The sequence below is a fragment of the Leucopleurus acutus genome, assembly GCF_964270905.1.
Source record: "Leucopleurus acutus genome assembly, chromosome: 1".
Taxonomy (NCBI): domain Eukaryota; kingdom Metazoa; phylum Chordata; class Mammalia; order Artiodactyla; family Delphinidae; genus Leucopleurus; species Leucopleurus acutus.
Window position 1 is genome coordinate 173,809,959 of NC_139142.1, and position 20,972 is coordinate 173,830,930.

Consider the following 20,972-nt stretch of genomic DNA (forward strand, 5'->3'; position numbering starts at 1 on the left):
ACATATATGATGTTTTCCTTGAGTGGCCTCTGTGAAATATATAGAATCATGCAGTCCTCTATTTTACAGATGACTTAAAAAAAAAGATGATTTACTTAAAGCTATTCATTGTTAGAATTCCTGGTCCCGCATTCAAACCAGGCATGGCTTGATTTTTTTCTGACATCTTTTAATCCCTCTGCTCGATTTTAATGGAATATATTTATCCATACAATTAAAATGAGTTTAAATTATTTTGTGATGTCTCTTGAGATAACCAAAATCTCTCTGGGATGTATTAGAACCAGGGCTATGAAATGCTATGTTTCTTCCACAGGTGTACATCATAGAACTCCTATTCAAGTACCACCCATTTCTAAATTCTAACTTAGAGACCAGCTGTGAAAGATTGTTGAATTGGATTAGAATCCCCAAATTTCTTGGACAAGTGTCTTCCGGTGATTTTCAGGTATATATGTCCAAAGAGAATCAGAGTAGGAAGTTTTGGCTGATAGGTCTTCCTTCTAAACTCCTATGGACAAAGGTCATTAGAGAAAATATGTGAATCTATTAAGTATGCTTATCTCTGAGACTTTCTTAATCCACATATGAGGATCTTCTCCTTAGATCTAGAATTACAAACTAAGAAAGATAACCTTCTCCTTACACAAATTGGTAGTGTTTTTGCCAAAAAGGTAATGGGTGGTCCCGTTCTTTCTGAAGTCCTGTTTGTGCACCTATGGAATGAGGAATTCAGCATATTCTCGCAATTTGTTTCGCTGACAGATTTTAAAAGGTATTAACACCATTTTACCGATCTTGCCAATTAAAAAATTAATGCTCCTCCAAGACTTTGCCGTTCCGACGGTGACTCTAGGCAGGTACGAGGCACACGAAAGCAGGCGTCGGCCGGGCAGTGCCCGCAGCCGCGGGTCCGAGCTGACGATGCTGCGGGTGCCGGATCTTTGTGCGCTCCGCTCCCGGCTCCCGCGTGCCCGCACGTACGTAGCTTTCACGTGTGTGTTGATATGAAGTGCATGTGTGGATATGTAAGAATATGCTCAAATTTGGGGAGAGGCGCGGAGCACAGGACGGCGGGAAGGTGGGTGTGGGCGTGCACGGCGGGCCGGGCCGGGAGGGAGCCCGCGCCGAGCCCGAGCCCGAGCCCGCAGCGCGGCCGGCCGGCGGGCCACACAATAAAGCCCGGGGGCGGCGGGCGGGCGGCGGTGAGGAGGCCGGGCCGGCGAGCGGCCGCCCCGCTCAGCCCGCCATGTGAGCGGCGCCGCGGCCTCGCAGGACGCAAACTTTCCCGGCGGCGGCGGCGCCTCAACTCCGCGCCCGGCCACGTCCCGCCGCTCGGCGAGGAGACACCGTAAGTGCGGCGGCGGGGCCTCAGCGCTTCCCTCGCCGGGTGCTCGCGAGTTTCTGTGGTGGAGGCTTGTAAACATGGCGCCCCTGAGGCGCGGAGCCGGAGCGGGCAGGCCGGGTCCGCGGAGCCGGGGAGCCAGGGAGGAGGCCGGGCCCGTGGAGCCGGAGGTGGGGAGGTCGGGGAGCCGGGGCGGGCGGCAGGGAGGCCGGGTCCGCGTAACCGGAGGCGGGGAGGCCGGGGAGCCGGCGCGGGCGGCAGGGATGCCGGGCCCGCGGTGGCTGGGAGGCCGGGAGACCGCAGCCCCCCCCGCTCTTCGCCGGCCCTGGCCCGGAGAAGGCGGCGGCGGCGGGAAGGAGGCGGCGCGGGCGGCGGGCCGGGCGCGGAGGGGGAGGGCCGGGCGCGGCGGCGGCGGCGAGGACCGTCCGGAGCATAATGGTGGGAGACGCTCGGCCTCGGTGGCGGGGCGGGGGCGGGGGCGCGGGCGGGGTGTCCGAGGCGGGGTGTTTGTGGAGCTCGGGCCCGGCTGCAGCTTCTCGGGCCGCGGGCGTGACCGCTGCTCGCCCCCTGCAAACAGAGCCGAGTGAACGGCGGAGCTTTGTTTGCGTCGGGCAGGGGCCTGCTGGTCTGCGGGGGTTCGGCTGCGCACCCCGCCTTCGGCCGGCCGGGGAAGGGCGGCCCTGCAGGAGAAGGAGGCCCCGCAGGAGCAGGACGGCGCGGGGCCTGCACGGGCCGCGAAGCCGGGGAGTCGCGTGAGCGCCGCCCGCCGGGCCGGTCCTCCCCGCGCGCCCAGGCCTCGGGGCCAGCGGTTCGGCTCGGGGTCCGCCGGGACGCGGCCCTGTGAGTTTGGGGGCGGGCGTCTGCCTTGACGGCTAGTTGTTGGGAGCGAAGGCCGCGGCTGGGCAGGGTGGTCCCCAAGGGCCCAGGCGAGGCCTGGTCCCCGGGGCTGGTAACGGGCGGCAGAGAGGCCTTCGCCTCCTCTGCAGATCCTCCCGGGCCCCCAGGACCGCCTAAGTGTCCGCCACCCATCCCGCCGGGCGTCCGGAGGGGAGCTAAGCTGGGGCGCAGCAGCCGGCCTGGGACCCCCAACTTCCGCGTGGACTGTCCCCTTACGCTTTTCTGGCCCAGCGCTGGAGGCGCTCACGGTGTGTCCGTGGTGCCCGGTGTTATGTACGGTGGGGGTGTGATACCCAGTGTGTCCATGGTGGTCGGTGTTACATACCGTGTGGTCATGGTGCCCGGTGTGTCCGTGGCGCCTGGTGTTATATGCTGTGTGTCGGTGTTGCCCAGTGTGCACCTGGTATGTGGTGGGGCATGATTCCTAGTGTGTCCATGCTGCCTGGTGTGTCCGTGGTCCCGAATGTGTGCCTGGTGTTGTATACTGTGGGAGCATGCATGATACCCGTTGTGTTTCTGGTGCTCGGTGTGCACCTGGTACTTGGTGTTATACGTGGTGGGGATATCATACCTGGTGTGGGCATGGTTCCTGGTGTCACATATGGTGTGTGCATGGTACCTAGTTTGTCTATGGTGCCTGGTGTTATAAACGGGTCCACATGGTTCCCGGTGTGGGCATGTCATACCCGCTGTTACATACTGTGTGTTCATGGTGCTTCGTGTGCGCTTGTGGGGTGTGTACATAGTATCCGGGGTCCTGTGAACTCAAAGCAGGTACCCTGTTGAGGGATGGGTGCCTGAAGGTTGGAGGGGCCCGCTTGGGTCAGATTTTTAGAGGCCCACAGGGCTTACTGAGGTTTAGGTCCTGGGTCCTCTGGTCTGCCTCACCCAGGTGTTCTGCATCCTACAGTAAGCGGTGTCCTGTGGAAACGAGACTGCTTAAAAATAATTTAGTCTGTTTAAGAGCATAAAGTAAAACGTTTTTCTTTTAAACCGAGAAATGTAGTGGTTGTACCTTAGTAATTATGGGATGCATAACCTTTTCAGGCTTTTGGGTCATTGATTCTAATTAATGGTTTGAAGTTAGCAGAGAGATAGTCTTCGTTGTCCTTTAAAAGTTTGAGTGCTTTCTGGTAAGCAGGGTCACCTTTGTGACTTTTCTGAATTCTAACTTGAACAAGCAGGAGATAAAATATGAATTTTGTACAGGCATGTTATTTTCTTTGTCTTTAGCGTTGATTAGTCATTATTTTGGTGGACTCTTCTTTATAAGATGGCCAAGTTAGAGAATCAGAGGTCAGAAAATATGGTCTGTGATTATGACATAATCAATAAAATATTTTTCTTGCTTAACTCCATGCATGATTGACAGAGGATCTCTATTGTGGTACTTTTTCCCTGTAGATGTTGTTCATATGTTTCCCCTTAGATGTTGTTCATATGAAAATGGAATCTCCCTTTTACATTTTGTAATTGGGCAGTTTATTTTTTCAGTTACCTGTTGCAAGGTGGTTAAATAAACATATGTAAGTGCTCCCAGCTTTACAAAGAAAGATCAATTAAAATGTTAAAATTATCTCCTTAGTTCATACGCATTGTTCTTAGGATATCATTACGTTGATACTTTGAGTGTATGGCATCTTGCATGTTTCCGTGAATTGACCTGTGTTTTTTTGAACTCTCACCTTTTTGTAACAGTATCCACTTTTCCTTTAAGGGTTGTTCAGGTAGTGTATAACAGAGACATTCATACCCTTTGGCATACCTAAATTGAGACACCGATTGAAGCTAATTAAGAATTGTAACATTTGAAATAAAGTATCAAATACTGTCCTACTGTTGCTTAAAGCCCTAAACCTCTGGTATCAGATTTTGTGTACCTACCCCTACCATCCTTCAATTGAATTCTCCATAGAAAAAATTTAAGCCAAGAGGCTGTATCTGGAAAAAAGGAGAAAATGTTAAGGAGAAGAGCCTGACTTAAAGAAAAAAAAAAAGTTTCACTGTTTGAAAACCTTAACTTGGACTTAACGTTGAATTTTTTACAGGTTGATTAGATTTTTGTAATTTGATTGGAGGTAGTATAGCAACATGAGTTTGAGGCCAGGTGACTTGGGTCTGAATCTCACCTCTGTCATTACTAGCAGAGTGATCTTGGGCAAATTATTTAAACTTGCCATGCCTGGTCTCAATTTACCCATCTGAAAAACAAGGAGTTTAATTGCTATCAGTATCTCTTACCTGAAGACTTTCAGTTACTTTGTTTCAGTGGCATTGTCAGCATTTCAAAACAATAGTAAATCTGCTTTCGTACAGTGATTCTGTGAAGATCAATAGTGGTCTGAAGGTCCTCCGTATCATCAGTGGTCTGTCTTCCTTTGGTCTTGATTTTTGAAATGTTTTTGTATCCACAAGTTTATAACGTAAATGAGTACCATGATGAAAATAGGCATCATATATTGTATGTTTACCAAGTGTCAGCCATTGTGCAAAGTTCTTTACATACACTATCCCACTTCTAAAAATCATACACATGATCATCTTAAAAGCATAGCAGTCTTCCTTTTAATTGTGTAAGGTCCCACCTCCTTGTAGCACACCCACACCCCTCAACACACATACATACTCTCTATAATAAGAAGTGAATGAACTATCAGTAGTAGTTTTTTGAGAGAATATGATCCATATAACATACAGGCTTGAGAATCTCTGTGATAAGAGGTGAAATGATAGAAATGAACATAATGGAAGGGAGATACAAATTGAAATCTAAATACCCAGCAGTATGATGTAATATCTCACATGTAGTATCTTAAACATATGTGCTGCCTTAAGGAAAGATCTTTGTGTGTGTGTGTGCCTATTACTGATTTTCCGCTTAGAAAATTCTTGGAAAGCTATTTACAGGCATACCTCAGAGATACCATGGGTTCTGCTCCAGACCACCGCAGTAAAGGAGATATCACAATAAAGCAAGTCATGTGAGTTTTTTGGTTTCCCAATGCATATACAAGTTATATATACACTATACTGTAGTCTGTTAAGTGTGCAGTAGCATTATGTCCAAAAACCAGTGTACATACCTTAATTAAAAAATACTTTATTGCTAAAAAATGCTAACCAACATCTGAGCCTTTAGTGAGCTTTAGTAGTCACATCAAAGATCACTGATTACAGATCACCATAACAAATACAGTAATAATGAAAAAACTTAAAATGTTGCAAGAATTACCAAAATGTGACACAGAAACACAAAGTGAGCCAATGCTGTTGGAAAAATGGCACCAGTAGACTTGCTCAATGCAGGGTTGCCACAAACCTTCAGTTTGTGAAAACAGTATTTGTGAAGGCCTGTAAGGTGAAGTGCAATAAAATGAGGTATGCCTGTAGTTTGTATTGTTAAAATGCTGTACAATGTTTGATATCAAATTACTTACAAATGCAAATAAACAGTACGCAAAATTTAAAAAATATTTATTTGGAAATTAAGAAAATATTTGTAGAGACCATTATGTATTTAGTAGGGAAATTTAGCAAATTGTTAGGCTTAGGTATTCAACTCAATTTTACAAATCTAATTTATGTTCAACTAGTAAATATTTAGACATTTTTCATTGTATTTTGGGGGTTTGTTTTCTATTCATCAATACATAATGGCTAATCATTTGCCTAACTTCATGTGAAATTAAAGAAATAGACAAAGAGATTAATAGAAATGACAAAGGTAATGGAATACTGTCATATCAGCATTTTTTTTTTTTTTTTTTTTTTGCGGTATGCGGGCCTCTCACTGTTGTGGCCTCTCCTGTTGCGGAGCACAGGCTCTGGACACGCAGGCTCAGCGGCCATGGCTCACGGGCCCAGCTGCTCTGCGGCATGTGGAATCTTCCTGGACCGGGGCACGAACCCGTGTCCCCTGCATTGGCAGGCGGATTCTCAACCACTGCACCACCAGGGAAGCCTCCACTTGAGGATTTTTAAAAACAACTTTGTTATGATTAGTAATTCTTTTTTTTTGTTCTCCTGATACTATCTAAGCATTTAAATGAAAGATAGTCCCACTTAAAATCTTTAATATTTTTTCCTAATTTGACCTGCTTGTGTGCTAAGTAAACTTAAAATAGAATTTAAAGAAGGAAGACTCTTCCTTTTTATCCAAGCATTTATCGTGTAAACAAAAGAAAGATATATACAAATAGTTGGAAATGGATTTGTTTTGAGAGCTTGTTACTTAATACCAACTTTCACAATTGGGATTTAAAATGCTATATTTTAAAAATGAGGAAGATACTGTGGTGTATTACAAGATAATCTGTCATAAATACATTGTACTTTGATTATGTACACACATTATGTCCCTTTAGAAGTCTTTGTAAGCAGTTTTTAGAAAGCTGTTTTTCATTGTAAAGGTATTGCTTGTGGCAGCACCATTGTTTGTAAAGGAAGGTGTCATTGAGCACCTACTATCCTAGGCATTTTACATACTCCTTTTAGTTCTCACAGTAGCATAATGAGGGAAGTATTTATTATAGTATGGTTATATGATAAATTACAATATTATACAGCACAGTTATAAGTATTACATAACTTATAATAGACCGTAGTGCCTGGGGTCACACAGAACACATGATCAAAGGGGTATTTGAATTCACGTCTATGATTAGCAAACTTATACTCCATTAAAAAAAAATATTTACTTATTTATTTATGTACTTCCTCCTTCCCTTCTTTCCTTCCTTGGGTCTTCGTTGCTGCGCCGGGCTTTCTCTCATTGCGGCGAGCGTGGGCTGCTCTTTGTTGTAGTGTGCGGGCTTCTCATTGCGGTGGCTTCTCTTTGTTGCAGAGCACGGGCTCTACGTGTGAGGACTTCAGTAGTTGTGGCACGCGGGCTCATTAGTTGTGGCTTGCAGGTTCTAGAGCGCAGGCTCAGTAGTTGTGGTGCGTGGGCTTAGTTGCTCCATGGCATGTGGGATCTTCCGGGACCAGGTTTCGAACCTGTGTCCCCTGCATTGGCAGGCGGATTCTTAAGCACTGTGCCACCAGGGAAGTACCCCTATACTGCACTTGGCTGCTCTGTCTCCCTAAAACTCACCAACTTCTTGGATCTTTGTACTCATACACTGTCATCTTATAAGTATACATTTATGTCTGCAAAAGTATGGAATAGTAAAGGAACGTGTAACTATGCTCACTCTTCTTTCAAAAGTAGGAGATGGAAAGAAAATATTAGAAACCTCCTGGTAATCAGAACATCCCATACATAAAATTCTGGTTAATTCCAGTTTCACTGGTAAGGACAGCTTGTAACCTAAGAACAAGCATAAATAATTGGCTCATTTTCCTGCTGTAACTATTAGCAACTCACATTATGAAGATAACTTGCCACAGGGTGTGTGGGGGGAAACTTACAATCATTATTTTAATACTTATGTATAGGAGAGAAATGTTTGAAAATATTTGAAATTAACTTTACCACTAAAGTTTTTGTGCTGCATGAGAAGGGGCAGTCATTGTCTTGAGGAATCTTCTAGTATTCCCTCTGTTGGATAAGTTCACTTTGGATTGAAATAGCTAATTTCTTGAAAGTTACTCTAAGTGCTGAGGCTTCAGGAGTCAGTAGGTGTTTATTGTCTAAAATAAAATAGTGTGAAGCATATGGTGAAGTGAGACATAGATCAACTGAGTTGTAGCATGCCCAGGTTCAGATTGTGTTGATGCTCATCAGCGGGGATATTACATAAGGTTTTCTCATATTTAATAGTTATAGAAAGATTTTTTTAAAAAAGTCTTTTAATAAAGGCTAAAGTATCTCAGCTTGAAAGCTATTATGAACACTTTATTTTTTTTGTAGATTCTTGATTTATCTGCTTGTTGATTGCTTTTCTGTCTCAAAACTGTATCTGAAAAATGCTGTTAGGGAGATCAAGTTCTTAATTTTCAACTGAGTTTTGACATGGAGGCTATCTCAAATTAGTATTGAATATAAATACTTAAGCTGGCCAGTACTTGTGGTAGGAACAAGTGAGATTGATTTATTTGGGCTTGCCATTGATACCATATTTACAAGGTTTTGGAGCATTTTATTTACTATTAGAGATGTTATCTTTTTAAATTGTAGAGGATATAAAGTTTAAAGTGGTTTATTTTTCTACTGCACTTATAATTTAACATTTCTTTTATGTTTAAAAATGCCACACTTAGTGTAATGTCAAAACACCTGATCATTTATTTTGAAATAACATATTTTCTTATTCTGCACATATATTTTCTACACATACAGTTCTGAAGAAGCCTCTCGATTGTGATGAGTGTTCGTGTTAGATTGTTTTAGTTAAGAAACTTACACTTGAGTAATTTGACAGTTAAATTTTATTTTCTTATGATTATTAAAATAAACCTAGCTTTAGTCTCAGTTATTTCCGAGTGAATTAAAAGTTGAACAACCACCAATCCAGTTTAAAGTTAGACTTTCTCTTGATTCATTTGCGTATTTTAAACATGCTAACGAAAAACATACTGTTGTAAGCCTTGAAATAGTACTTGCATCTTATTCTTTTAAATAAATTCTTTGGGATTTTGGATGACACATGGGAAGCTCTTGATGGTACACTGGTTCTCAGTCATGACTGAGCATCTGAATTACCTTTTTTTTTTTTTTTTTTTTTGCGGTACGCAGGCCTCTCACTGTTGTGGCCTCTCCCGTTGCGGGGCACAGGCTACGATGCGCAGGCTCAGCGGCCATGGCTCACGGGCCCAGCCGCTCCGCGGCATGTAGGATCTTCCTGGACCGGGGCACGAACCTGCGTCCCCTGCATTGGCAGGTGGACTCTCAACCACTGTGCCACTAGGGAAGCCCTACTTTTTTTCTTAACAAAAGCATTAAGTCAGAATCTCTGGGGATGGGTCTGGGCTCTATTTTAAAGTACCAGTTGGGATTTTTTTCTTTTTTTTCTTTTTGTGATACGCGGGCCTCTCACTGTTGTGGCCTCTCCCGTTGTGGAGCACAGGCTCCGGATGCGCAGGCTCAGCGGCCATGGCTCACGGGCCCAGCCGCGCCGCGGCATGTGGGATCTTCCCAGACCGGGGCACGAGCCCGTGTCCCCTGCATCGGCAGGCGGACTCTCAACCACTGCGCCACCTGGGAAGCCCAGTTGGGATTTTTTTTAACTTTTAAAGTTACAAATTTTTATTTTTTTAAGTAGGCCAAGTATATGTGACGACTTCTAGAAAGTTCTTTTTGTAATGGTTTATAGAAAATGATGTACTCTACAACCTTCAGCTCTCTGTCTCAGAAATTATTTTTCAGGAATCTTATTCTTGAAGTTTCCTACACAGGATAATCAAAATAGCCTGAAAAATAAATATATCCCAGGAGAAAACCTCAAGTCTTTTCAGGTTCCTCAGAAATGCTCTGGTATTGTTACTCTGCTGATGGTCAGGGAAGGTGGATAGCAAAGGTGGGGTTGGTTGGTGTTTCCTAATGGTCCTGCATTGTGTCTGAGGCAAATGATGTCCGGGGGTAGGCTGCCACCCAGTTCAGTGTCTCTGAGATTTCCTGTAGTTTGAGCAGCGGCCAAGTGTTCCTGCAGGTTGTGGAGTAAGCTTGTGACCCTGACAGGCATCAGAAGCACTTGGATGTCTTTCCCTGGGCGATTATGCCAGCCATGGTGAAGTTGTGCCTGCAGGTGATAGTGGGGCCATCTGAGGAGGTTTTCCTGGCACTGCTGTTTAGCAACCTAGGTATCCTTGGCTTTTGTCTGGATTTTAGGTGATCCTTGATATTCCTACAGATTGTGGGTGTCATTTCCACTTACAGGTTGTTCCCCAGAGATAGGGCCAGAGCAGGAGCAGATTCATTGTCTAAGCTGAGTACCAGAAGATTCTGAGGGAAGAAGCCTGTGAGCTATGAGATTCACTGTCCCTCCAGTCACTGATGGCCAGTATCTGTGTTCTCTCCTGTTCTTGCACTTCTCCCTCAGCATGCTGAGGCTTCCCAGTGGTCTTCCTGAGGACCTGTGGAGAGCCTGAGAATTTGCACGGGTTTCTCTTCCTTCCTCTCTAGTGCAGAATCCATCAGTCTTCGGAAGTCAGGGCTTTAGAGGAGGAGTGGCCTGGAGAAGCCTCATTTGACCTGGTGCTGACTGTTGGTCTTCAAGTTCTGAGCAGGTCGTTCACTCTTCCAGCCGGATGCCATAGCCTCCTCTGCAGGCCGTGTCCCATTGGCATCAGTCCTCTCGCTTTTGTCTATTTTAAAGTGTGTTAAGTCAGATTGTCTTAAATAAACATAAATTTCTCAGTTTTAGATTACCAGATATGTTCAAGAATTATATTGGTTGCTCTTGTCAGAACTGCATTTTAAAATAGAATATTCCTATAAAATTGGACCTTGTAGAATAGAGTGGAAAATGTTAGATGGGTATACTATTACAAATTATTTTATATACTCTTTGTTCCTAAGTAGAGGTACTATTTCATAGAATGATTCTAAATATTATAATAATAGGGAGGGAAGAGTATCTGACATCTGATTCATAGGGAAAGTAATTGACTAAAAAATTTGAATTCTACCAAATGAAATGCTGAGCTGAAAACTGGTCACTGCAGTCTGCTCTGTCTCCTCAACTCAGGGAGACCACAGGCTCTGTTCCTGTTCTCTTTCCCTGCACTGTGGCCTGAAATCTGCTAACAGGTAGTATTCAGAGACAATTGTAAACCTCTCCTCATTCATTTTCCTTCTCCCAGAGCTTATGATCCTGTCATCAGGATATTTTGGAGTCTGTTCTTAGTCTAATTTTCTAGTCTTATCTCCTGTTCCCCTAAGTAAAACTTTTACTTCAGCCAATTATGTTTATTCTTTCAATAAGTGTTTTCTTTAATGCACAAGTAGTACTTTTATATTAATAATACTTTATAACTTTTGCTCAGGTGTCCTCCTTTCCCCTCTGTATTCTGCCCCCAGTGCTGAAGTTAGCTTAAAATTTAATTTAAAATTTGTTGGCATTTGAGATCTCTATCAAGCTTCATCTTCTCCATCTTATTGCTATCCCACAGTGATCTGTCCCCTTCCAGCATTTAAAGTTTGCCTCAACTAGTTCTTATTCTATTGCCTTTTATAATCATCTTATATTTATCTTACCTTCCTATAATTATCTTATTTTACCAGTTCCTTGACCTGAGAACACTAACTTAAAATTTCTTTATAATACCTAGTACAGTGCTGTACATATAGTAGGTCACATAGTGCATGTAGGTAGACAAAAGAATGCCCCTTTATCTTTTCAGTGCCTACAATGTATAGACAAAACCTGAATTCTGGATGAATTTACCCTAAAACCTGCATGCTGGTAGAGGGAAACTACGGAGCTCATGACACTGTATGTAGGTTCTTGGAAACCAACATACATGGTCATCTGGGCTCTCAGACTTTCTCTGGTCAGTTCACCGTCCACTTTTCAGTAATGACTTACTAAACTTTCTTCACTTTCCTCACACCTCTCTACCCCCCATTACTCTTGTAGAGGAGTTTAGCCTCTTTTCAGAGAAGGAAGGCTTCCTGTGGGAAGTAAGTAACTTGCTTTACTCCAGAGCTGCAGACATGCCTGCCCTCACATCTCCTTCTGTCATTCTCTTCACCTGTGTCTCTGTAGATCATCCCTTCTGAAACCTCTTACCTATCTCATTTGCATTCCCTTCTATACTTGCTCTCTTCGATTTTCATTTAGATATACTCTGACATCATCTCACCATTACAAAACAAACAAAACAAAAACAACAAAAATCTTTTCAGAACTCCACATTCCACTGCTCTGGTTTTCTTTTCTCCCCTATATAATCTTTCTCCTTTCTGAACACTCATCCAAAGAATCATCTTTCTTTTTGTTTCTGTACTTCTTCCCAGTCCAGCTTCTACATTATCAGACGACTGAAGCTGTTCCAGGGAGGTGCTGTGACTGCCAAGTTGCTGAGTCCACCTGAGCCTTTCAGCCCTCCATTCTACTTGACTTTCAGCAGCCGAGAGGCACAGTTGACCATTCCCTTCTTGAAACACTTTTTTTTTTTGTAACGCCACACTCTTTTGCTTTTCTTTAGAACCTTTGGCTGCTGCTTGTTTACCAGCTGCTCTTCTACCGCCTAGAATGAAACATGAGGTGCCCCCCACTCTGCCCTAGGACTCCTTTCTTTCTTCACTACCTGCCTCCCTCCAGAGTCTCATCCCGACTCATGGTTTCACTTACCACCAACATGGGAATAATTATATCAGCTAAGGTGCTTTTAGCTGGAACTTACAGAAGAACTTGACTCAAACTGGCTAATGCAAACTTATTCTCTCATCTAACTGGAAGTCCAGAGAGAGGAAAGACTCCAGGTGACACAAGCAACGGCTCAAAGGACCATCTTTCCTTTGTCCAGCCCTCAGCATCAGCTTTATTCTCAGGCTAGTTCCCCTCAGGGCGGCAAGAAGGCTGCATCAGTTTTGGGCATCATATTAAGACCTAATGATATTTAGAGGGAGAAGAGGCCTTTTTTTAGGGCTAGGAATTGGTCCTAAAAGTAGCCCTAGCACACTTCTCCCTCATTGAGTCACATAGCACTTGCTGGACTTGATGTCAGCTGATAAGGAAGATGGAATTACCATGATTGGTGCAGGCTAAATAGCTGCTGGGAGTCTAATCACTGTCTTCTGCTGAGAATTCTTCAGTGGCTTCCATTGCCCTTAGGTTAAAGTTTCAAATCCTTTATGAAAGGGTTGGCTTATGAAACTCCATGTAATCCGGTCCCTGTGTACTGTGCCGCCTGTGGTTATGGCCATGGCCATTTTTAATGCTTATGAGATGGGATTATTTCAGAAAACAATATGCCTTCATAAACCACAACTAATAATTATTTTCTTTTTTAAAGTTTCCTGGAGACTCACTCTCCTCCCGCTCCTTCCCACTGTTTGCTCCTTGGCCTCAAAATTCTTAACACAATGTCTGTCCTAGGCAGTCATTACTATCTATTAGAAATGTGAAATGAGACCAGACTTTTTTTTTTTTTTTTTTGGTACACGGGGCTCTCACTGTCGTGGCCTCTCCCGTTGCGGAGCACAGGCTCCGGACGCGCAGGCTCAGCAGCCATGGCTTACGGGCCCAGCCGCTCCGCGGCATGTGGGACCTTCCCGGACCGGGGCACGAACCCATGTCCCCTGCATCGGCAGACAGACTCTCAACCACTGTGCCACCAGGGAAGACTTTTTTGACAGTACTTGTCAAGATGATGGGAAACATGTTTTACCCTAATTAAAACTCAAAGTACTTTAGAAACAGACATTGTATTAAAATAAGTATTTGGCAACTTAGCTATAGGAAGTGCTGAATTTATTTGCAGACATCAATGTCTGCTATTGCTTGTGTCTGCTGTACACATTTCAGTGTGTAAGATAATTATAAGATTTCAGATTTTCTTGCATAAATAATACTTTATACACTGTCAAAGATATTATAAGCTTTGTGATGTTTATTATAACAGTTCAATAAGACAGTATGAACAACAAGACAGGAATGTGTGTTCCCCAGTCCTGCCCAGAGGCCATTGCAGCCTAAATGCCCGCTGTTCTGGATGTTTGACATTAGTGCAGGAGGAGTGCCACATGTTCTCACCCGTCCTGTGTATTTACTTTAATCTAGAAAGTGGTTATGTAATTTCTAAGTTATTTATTCTTTTGCTCTTTCATTATGGTAAAGTAGATGTAGTTAAGTGGGATATGCTCCTTTGTTGCAGTAAAATATTCTTGTATGGACTGCCAAATAATTGAGGGTTTAAACAGTTATTGATGATTCTCATGCATTCAGAATCCAAATAATGGAAAAGTTCAGTTGCAAACTTCGGTCTCATTTCATTAATTAAAGAGATGGTAATTGTAAAGGTAAATGTATTAGGAAAAAAGAGAGGTCAGTACAGACTGAGAAAGCACCTAGACCTTGTCTGTATAAGTGTGTTGTGATTATTAATGTGCGTGAAATATAAGCCGTTATTTGAGTTGTCTACCTTTTAAATTCATTCAGATGTTTATTGAGCAAGACATGTTTCTTTTAGTATAAACTGTTTGCATTGGATAAAATTGACTCATTTTATGTTGTCTCTCTTTGACCTTGAATATGTTCAGCATGGTGCTAATATGTGCTCTAATTCATATTCCATCAGTTCTAAAGTACAGAATTGCTATTTGTCACTTTCTTCAGATTTCACATTTACCATTATACAGTCTCCAAATTATGAGAGACTCCTCTTGAAAAACATTTTTTGAGAGATGAAGCATTCTGGTTAACTTAGCATGGGCTGGTAATAAATGAATGGCTAATTTAAAATAATTTTTAATACAAACATTATACGCCCTATTTCATAGATATCTAAGTTCCTATAAGACAGTGATTGGGTCAGTTTAAAAGCCTTATTAGGAAATGTTATGAGCTGATTATAGGGGCACAGTAATCCCTGTTCTACCATGCTGGTATTTATCCAGAGTTGGCTATCTCTAACTGGAACCATCATAAAAACCTTCAGTTTTCTTCATCTCCCTACTTAAAATGGTTTTCAGGATGTTTATAATGTTATAAAAATGGTATTCTCAAAACATTTAAAAAGTAAAGATCACATTTTGTTATAATTTCAGTCAATTTTTGTTATTCACTGTAGTTATGTTCTGTAAGGTCACCACAAACACTGAATCAGCCAATACTGACCCTTTACCCCAGGGGAAATGCAGGGTTCAGTACCTGCAAGCCTCTGGCCACAAATTTTTCTAAACCAAAATTTCCAATGAATAGGTTCATTTGCCAACATCCTGGTTAAAAAAAAAAAACAAAAAACAACTCAGTGTCCAAACATGTTCTCCTACAGAGCACTTTTCCTGTAGAGGATTTGCCTGCAAATTTCATTTTTCACATAATATCACCTTTTGAAACCTGCAGGCCAGCTCTAGCTGAGGAGGGTTTAGCATTTTCCTGAACCCTGATGTGATTGTGAATTTCTGTGGCTTTCAGCCTCAGGACAGCGCTGCCCGCTGCACTTTTTATGGATCCAGGAACTTGGCAGCTTTCCTGTCTTCTCTGTAGACAGGTTCCTAGTTCTGGACGTTAGGATGGTTGAGTCTTTAGGAAGCACCTTAACTGGGCCTGAGCTGCGCTCACCAGACACACCAGGTGCATCCCAGCCTTTGAGGCCCAGGAGACAGGACACACCTCAGCACTGTGGGGGCCATTTGAAACAGAAAAAACACCAACTTAAAAAGCACAACAACTCCAGGCACATGGCCTACATAGAGTTGGAAAAGGACACTGCTTGATGGAGCTGGAACATGAGGGCAAAGCATTGCCCTGTCCCACCTCGGCTGGCGTGTGTGCCTGTCTGCCAGTAACTGCCAGAAGGCCACGAGTGTTGACTCGGGGTCACAGATTTAGCAAGTAGGTGAATTCACAATGTGGAATCCACGAATAATGACAACTGACTATAGATGCACTACTAAAGTTCTGTGTCAGGGTTTTTATGATGATTTTCATTTTTGTATGTTTTATTTCAGTTTATAAAACAATAAATATTGTGCTGAAATTTCATGGCTACAAATGAAATATAAGAAAATTCCTCTTAGTTTTGAATTCTATTAATTGGACTTTTTTTCCCTGTAATTTTATCTCTTTTTACAAGCTAGGTAGGGCTTAGTATATACTAGGCCCTTGGTAAATTTGGCTTTGAAAGAAGGATTAGGATTTTTTTTTCCAGAAAACATTTTATATGATTAAACAAATTAAATGTACTTCAGAGAAATTGAGATTTTATGGGGGAAAAATGTACATTGTTTTGGTATGTATTTTTTAAATATTGAGTAAAGTGGTTGATACCAGGGGTGAAAACTGTAAAGGGAAAGATTGGCAAGTTTGATTACATAAAAACTTAAAACTCATTATAAACAAAGAAGGAAACTGGGACAATATTGGCAACATAAATGATAACCCAAAGCATAGTATTCATCAGGTGTTCATAAAGAATTTTGAAGAATCATTAATAAAATGCCAAACCATATAATAGGAGATAGAGAACACAGTACTTTTCTAAAGAAGAGCTACAAATGTTAACAAAACAAAAAACTTGAAAGATGTTTGGCCTCAATGGCAATTTTAAGAAAAACAAAATAGGATACAATTTTTGCACTTTTGGTTTTGGCGAAAATTAAAAGGAGATCAAAAAATCTAAAAAGGCTAACTAATAATCCATAATAATTATCTAAAAACACACACACTTTAGTCAGAGGAGAGCATCTACCGTCTTCCACCATGACCGAGGTCCTCCCTGGGAGACCATCTGTCATGAGGGTGTTTTTCTGATATTTTGGTGGACAACACATTTAAAACAGTTAAAAAAGGAACAAGGAATCCTTTGAGAAATGCATACTAAGAAGAGGTTACTGTGCCACTGAGTGTGAACACTGAGGGAGAAGGTAGAAAATTACAAAAATCAAGCATGTGAATGCAAAAAGCACGCCTGTTTGGTTTGCAGCAGTCAGTTTGCCCCCTAGGGGATATTTGGCAATGTCTGGAGACATTTTTGGAAGTCAAGCCTTGGGGAATACTCTTGGCATTTGATGGGTAGAGGCCAGGGATGCTGCTAACACCTTACGATGTACAGGACAGCTCCACAACGGTCATCTGGCCCACAGTAGCCCTGAGGTGGAGAAGCCTGGTGTAGGGGCAGGCAGGTCCTGTGTACCTCAGGGGCGTGTTGATGTACTGCTGCAGGTGATGCTGACCCTGGGTTGTTAAGAAAATGTGTGTTTGTTATATACAGCACGCCGGTTAAACAGGTGTGGACATTTCTAATACGTGTATGTTAGATTTCCAATCACATTGTTTTAAGAAATTTTTAATGCATAAAAAAATCACTTACTTGGAAGATCTTTATATCTTATTTTTAAGGATAAACTAGGCATTACTGTATTTAGTGTTTTAACTACATGAGTTACATCACTGTTACTTACTGGAAAATCTTTTTATCTTTTCATGTGATTGCTTTCTTTGTAAAAATTAATTAATTAGGCTGCGCTGGCTCTGTGTTGCGGCACGTGGATCTTTGTTGCGGTGTGTGGGATCTTTGTTGCGGCATGTAGGATCTTTAGTTGAGGCATGCGGGATCTAGTTACCTGACCAGGGATCAAACCCAGGCCCCTTGCATTGGGAGCACAGAGTCTTAACCACTGAATCACCAGGCAAGTCCCCTTCACGTGATTACTTTCTCAACATAAATATGCTAATCACAAATATGATACATGCTTTAGCTTAAAGGCCCTTAAAGTTAAAATAGTTCTCTAACCTTTAGATAATGTGAAAACCATGTATTTGGAAGTATACTGGTGGATTGTATTCATTTGGGAGGTAGCATATTTGTGAAATGGCGAATTTCTCATTGTTTGGTCTGAGTTTTCATAATTTTCCAGGATATGGTTCAGAGTACTTATTTAGTGAAAGCACAAAATAATTTGAGTCAAATTAAAAATTCAAAAAATACCTTTATATTACTCACTATTTTAGGTTATGTAGGCACAGATCTTTTCATTGGTACTGGGGAGTCAGTGGTATGTAATCTATCATTTCTTTGATATTTTTTGCTGGTAGGGGGAGGAGGATATAAAGGCTCAAGTTTGTTTTTTTAACTGAATTTTATAACTTACACTTAATCATTGTTTTTGTTATTAAGGATAAATTACTATGGACAGTAATGAACATTTGATACCTTTGTCTTGGGAATTTGAGGAAAATAATTTAGATTTAAAATATATGGCAAGATGTTAATTGTTGAAGCATAAAAGGTTCATATAATTCTACTTTTGTGTGTACTTGAAATTTTCCTTAATAGTTCTTTTAAAAATCTAGTAACAGTGAAAGCAGACAGGAGCTACTCCCTAGTGGGAAGGGAGCTGGTCTCAGGGAGGGAAGGGGAGACACATTTAAAAATAAATGATCATGGTTTGAAATTTCCTTTTAAGTTGAAAACTTTTAATAGAAGCTATAAAATAATCCTCTCATGACTCCTCACATCAACAAAATGACATGTCTGTTGGCTTTGGTGACTGTTTTGAAGTGCACAATTCTGTTGTTTCTAGCACATTCTCAAGGATGTGGAGCCACTACCACTATGTAATTCCAGACAGTTTTCACACCCCAAAAAGAAACTTCGAATCCATTAGTACACTTCCCATTTCCCCTCCCTCGACCCAGGCAACCACTCATCTGCTTACTGACTCCATGGATTGGCCTGTTCTGAGTATTTCATATCAGTGGAGTCATACAACATGTAGTCTTTTGTGTCTAGCTTCCTCACTTAAAATGATGTTTTCAAGGTTCATCCATGTTGTAGCATGTGTCAGTGCTTCATTCCTTTTTATGGCTCAGTAGTACTCCATTGCAGGAATAATATTCCATTGGATATACCACATTTTGTTTATCCATTCATCAATTAATGGATATGTGGGTTGTTTTCACTTTTTGGCATTTATGAATGATGCTGCTATGAATATACATGCACAAAGTTTTGTTGGACGTAGGTTTTTAAAATTGAGGTATAATTGACATATAACATGTAAATTTAAGGTGTATGTGTTGATTTGATACATATATATTGCCCTATGATTACCCCCGTAGAGTTAGTTAACACTTCCATCACATAACGTAAGTATCATTTCTTTTTTGTGGTGAGACCATTTAAGATCTAGTTTCTTACAACTTTCAAGTGTATAACACAGTATTGTTAACTATAATCACAATGCTGTGCATTAGATCCCCAGAATTTATCTTCTAACTGCAATTTTCTGTCCTTTGACGAACATGTCCCTAATTTTCTTGGGCCATATGCCTAGTAGAATTGCTGGGTCATATGGCAACAATTTTTCTCCCTTCTTTTGAGGAGCTGCCAAACAATTTTCTAAAGTACCTGTACCATTTTACATTCCCACTAGTGATGTATGAGGATACCAATTCCTCTATATCTTTGTCAGCACTTGTTTAGTTTCTCAGTATAGCCATCCAATGAGTGTGAACTAGTATCTCATGGTTTTGACTTGCATTTCCCTAATGACTAATGATCTGGGCATCTTTTCATGTGCTTATTGGCCATTTATATATCTTCTTTGGAGAAATGTCTGTTTAAATCCTTTTCCCATGTTTAAACTGGATTGTTTGTCTTTAGTCTGAGAGGTGAGAAATGGTATGTTAAAATGTAGTGTTAAATTACTCTTCTCTAATTATGAGGCAAATTAAGCATCTTTCCATAAGTTTATGGGCCTTTTGTATTACTTTTTCTGTTTTCTGCCTGTCCACATCTTTTGTCCATTTTTTTCTGTTGGGTTTTTGAGCTTTTTCTGAAAGTTGAGGTTATTTACATATTAGTGATATGTAATTTATGACATAAGTGCAAATATTTTTTATACCTTTACCTATTCAGTTTGTCATGTATATTTTTACATTGGTTTTGCAGTATTTTGGCCATGCAGAGGGCCATAATTGTGTTCATTTGCTTACTTGTTTTTAGATTTTTGTTTTTTGTTGTTATTGGTCATGGTAGTTGAATTTATCAACCTTTCCCTTATTTTTTTAATTGAACTGTAGTTGATTTACAATATTGTATTAGTTTCAGGTGTATAGCAAAGTGATTCAGTTATATATATATACACACTTTCAGGTTATTTTCCATTATAGATACTGAATATACTCCCCTGTGCTATACAGTAAATCCTTGTTGCTTATCTATTTTATGTATAGTAGTTGGTATATCCCACACTCCTAATTTATCCCACTCCCCCTTCCTATCCCATTCTCCTGTTGTTTTGCTTCTGGATTTTGAAAAACAGGAATGGTTTTTTTTTTTTTTTTTTCAGGAATGTTTTTTTCTCAACTCTCGGTTTTAAAGAAATTTATCTATGCTTTCTTCTAGTACTTGGCTGGTTTCATTATTTTTATGTGTAGACTTTTGAAACATTAGAAATTCTAGTGTATAGGTGGAAAAATCCAGTTGTCCTAATGTTATTTATTAAAAATCCTTCTTTTCACCACTGATTTGAGCTGTTTCCTTTATCATATATTTCTGTAAACATTTGGGGCTAAATCTGAACTTTCTATTTTGTTCCAGTAGTTTCTGTCTTCTTATGTGCCCAGTACCTATGTTAATTGTGTATAATTGATTATTTATTAATCCCTGGTAGGGCTAGCTCTTCCTCATTGTTTTTCTTTTTTAGAAATTCTTGCTTATTCTTCCGAATGAAGTTTTACAGAACACTTTTCTAGCTCCAAAGGAAATGGAGTTTTAGAGTGTTTTAAGTGAAATTGCATTAACTTACAAATTAACATAGGAAGAATCGGCATCTTTATGATATGAGTCTTTCTGTCCAAGAAATGGTATATCTTTCCATTCATTCAGTTATATATCTGTTTTTCTGGAGGACTTTATAATTTTTACCATACTGGTTTTCATGTATCTTAAGTTTATGAGTAGATATTTCATTTTCTTTTATATTTTATTATTGTAAATAGGATATATTCTTGTATTATTTCTTCTAACTCTTTATTGTACATTAAATAAAGGCATTGATTTCTGCATGTTAATTTTCTATGCTGTTTTACTAAATTTCCTTATTTGTATTTTTGCATTCATTCTTCATATTTTTCTGGATGCATAATCATATTATCTGCAAGTAGAGGTAGTTATT

The 20,972-nt window shown here is 41.0% G+C and overlaps 1 protein-coding gene across 11 annotated transcripts in view; it reads left to right on the plus strand.

The window, feature by feature from the left end:
- The first annotated feature begins 958 nt into the window (after positions 1-958).
- Positions 959-20,972, plus strand: part of ZMYND11 (zinc finger MYND-type containing 11) — a 137,095-nt gene continuing 117,081 nt past the window's right edge. For 3 of the 11 annotated variants that reach the window (XM_082842299.1, XM_082842307.1, XM_082842302.1), the window contains exon 1: positions 1,141-1,351. The gene's annotated coding sequence lies outside the window, so the exon portion shown is untranslated. The other 8 variants (XM_082842309.1, XM_082842301.1, XM_082842306.1 and 5 more) reach the window with 7 other exon arrangements.